Below are 3302 nucleotides of genomic sequence, written 5' to 3'. Positions count from 1 at the left end.
AAGATGAGTTTTGAATGGAAGTGTCAGAGTTGCCCCAACCTGAGCCACCCAAGGAAATGCTGCAGTTGTTGAGCTTAAGCTGGCCAAGAGAGGTGTCATCAGTTGTATAGCCTGTATTTAGGCATTTGGAAGCCCAAGTATGGGCTGTACAACACATGACCTTCTCCTCCTCCTGTAACAGAGAACAGAAGTGGGGACAATTGTAGGTTTCCAGAGACCCACATGGGGAGGGTCAAGTAACTGCTCTCCACCTTTGGACTTAAGGTCTGCCCAGGAGTATACTGGCAAAAGCACACTCCAGGAGGATTCGTACAGTTAGGGAAGTTCATAGTCATCTTATTGATTTGTTTATTAAAACTGAGTCACACAAGATGTGTTGACTCTGACCTTTCTGCCTGGATCAATTTGGTGCCTCTGTCCCCTGGAAGATTTGGCAGGGATGGGAACTTCTGACTCGCTGTCAAATCACACTTAGGTCGCACCAGCAATTTGACTTGGACTCAACTTGGGGTTCCCCCCCCCATGACTCACGGAATCACGGAATGATTTTTTCTAGACATATGTCACAGCCCCCATGCCTACCTATTCTTGCCACCACCACTGCATGCCGCTGTCCTCAGAAGCAAGCAGCAGGCTTGATTTCGCTACCAGGAGCCAGTCCCTTGTCTCAAACTTGGGACTCAGACTCGAGATGTGAAACTTGGGATTTGGATCTAAAGACTTGCCAACATCCCTGGGACTTGGAAGCATATACATCGAATCAGATATTTAGAAGTATGTCCTGCCGTGTTCAATGGACCTTCTCTGTTTCTGTGGAATCTCATAGAACTGGATCATAAATCAGTCTGCATTAAAGAAACATATAAGACCAAATAGGTTAGTTTCTATGTTTTCCATAAAATCACATTTTAAATTTATTATTTTTAGTTATAAAGCGCAACAAGGGTATACTGTCATTTAAAACCAAAATTTAAAATTCTGATATCTTTCCCACAGGTGAAGTCTTTTTATCAGGTACATTTAATTTTGTATTACGTTGGCTGTACTTAAATTCTAGGCATAATTAAGCAAACAAAGAAAAGAAAGTGATCCTATGCTTACAAGGTTTCAGATTAAGCAATTAAAAGGGTTAGGAGAAAAGAAAGTAGTGCATTTAGTTGTTTCTTAATGCCCTTTTCAGCAGGAAGAAATTCTGAGAAGACATGATAACTCATCAGCAAGAAGGATTAGTCTTCCCATTAGGGATTCATTGTACCATTTATTATCTCTCATGATACCATTTTTGTAATCTGTAAAGTGTCATTTTAGACACAGACTTCACAAATCCTGTTTTTTTTTTTTAAGTCAGATCTTATGAGCTGGGTAATTCCATCACATTATGATGGGGGATAAATTAGGAGAACAAAGAAAGACTAATTCAAGAAGCTCTTGGCCCAATCCAACTACAAAGATCTATATACGGAAACCGATTTTTATGTACATGTAACATGCTGGACCAATCAATTTCCACTGCATTGTAATCCAAATATGCAATTGTATGTGCATCTTCATCCACATTCTGGCACAATTAAAGCCATAGGTTAAACAGGACTGGGTCATCCACTCTGATGCAGATTCATTCCTTATGTAAACAGTCACTTACAGTATTCCTGTTAAATTGGTTTTTAAACATGTATTTATAATGTAACACTATATCTGAATTAATTTATATATTTACTTGCTCAACATTTCCCCCCCTCCTTCTGCAGCAGGAGGGCCACAATATTAAATAGCAGTGATGGTAGGCCAAGAGTAGGATTAAAAATGAAAAGATGAGGAAAGGGAATGGCAAAAATATTTTTGCTCTTAACCCTCTGTGTTTCAACACAGAATATAAATCAGAATAATACATATTTATGAACTCATATGTATTCATGAAGAAGCATTACCTGCTGCCTTAAAATGCTGTTATAAACATTATTACTGGTGTTCATGTTTGATGATATTCCTAGAGTACCTGAGGAGCACAATAAGTATAATTACAAATAAATATACCAAATCTCAATGTGATCACTTTCCATGGACCCCCAAACCATAATTGCAATCCTCACCTCAGGATCAACGGGTAGGATTTGAAATCATTTTTAGCAAAAACATTGTCAAGTATCCTCATTGCAAAGCACAATTAGGTTAAAGGTATTAGTGGATATATTATCATCTTTAAATATAGCAAGCTGGGAGTGTCAAGAGAATTAGCAAAAAAACCCCCCAATAATTGCTCTTTCAGAGAGAGAGAAAAATCAAGACAAAAGGTATTCCCTTTTAGGATGCTGATGAATAAGGCTCTTAATTGACAAAGAGAATCAGATTGAAACAACCAGGTGTCTGGAAGAGTATATATCAATAATGCACACAACCACCCCTTCCCTCAAGTGTATAGTCCAAAACTGCAAAGAATTTTAATAGGAAAGTGCAGCATATAAATAATGTACTAAGAGAGCTCTGAATATTTAAGTGGTTATGTAACAAAATCTATAAACTGTATAAAATACTAAAACAAATATCACATAATTTATGAACATAAAAAACACACCTTTTCCTGTTCTGAAATTGATTCTAAATTACACATAGTCAGTGACATGGAAACAAACCGTATAACATGGGGAACCGATACACAGCCTCAAACATCTAAACACAGATAGACACGATGCACACAAAATAAGTTATTATTTCAGGGACGTATTTCATATACGTAGAAACAATGGTTTTTAATCAATAAACTTGAAAATCTTCAACTTAATGGCACCAGAGCTCTGTTACATTGTTACAAATATAAGAAGAAACAACGACGCATAAAATATCAATAATAGAAGTAAAAAGATAAAACAGTTTGTGTCAAGATCTTGCAATCTACGAACAGGATACAGAAAGGAAAAGAAATTGGGTGGGATGATGGAGGCTATCATTGGAGTAGCTGCTCTTTTCTAGCCTATGGAGGGATTCAGATTGGTCTCCCCCTTGACTTAGTGGTCTTCCTCTTATGGAAATGCTTATAATCTTTAGAGGCTTCTGATAGATTTGGTGGGCAAAAGTGTTATTCTGAACAAAATGAAGGCTTCTTGGAGTTGCAGTCCAAGAACACCTGGGTTACCCAAGGTCAGGAACCACTGGCTTATAGCAAAGATATCAGAGACAATAAGGAGAAGCTGCATATTGTATGACAAGGGAGACAATTGTGCTTATCTCTAGAAATATGCAGAATATTGTTTTTTTCTCACATTTGAAGGGATAGCAACACAACTGAGATGATGTGTCTCTTCTCC

General features: G+C 37.6%; 1 long non-coding RNA gene across 1 annotated transcript; it reads right to left on the bottom strand.

The window, feature by feature from the left end:
• Positions 1-334: 334 nt before the first annotated feature.
• On the bottom strand, positions 335-1996 carry LOC144583325 (uncharacterized). The gene is made up of 2 exons (XR_013537055.1): positions 1929-1996; positions 335-845 (listed from the first exon to the last, which is right to left on the bottom strand). It is a non-coding gene; the product is annotated as an uncharacterized LOC144583325 (long non-coding RNA).
• Between the last annotated feature and the right edge of the window lie 1306 nt (positions 1997-3302).

This window comes from Pogona vitticeps, chromosome 5 (assembly GCF_051106095.1).
Source record: "Pogona vitticeps strain Pit_001003342236 chromosome 5, PviZW2.1, whole genome shotgun sequence".
NCBI classification, from domain to species: domain Eukaryota; kingdom Metazoa; phylum Chordata; class Lepidosauria; order Squamata; family Agamidae; genus Pogona; species Pogona vitticeps.
The sequence above is the reverse complement of the archived record's forward strand: the minus strand, read 5'-3'. Positions and strand labels throughout refer to the sequence as shown.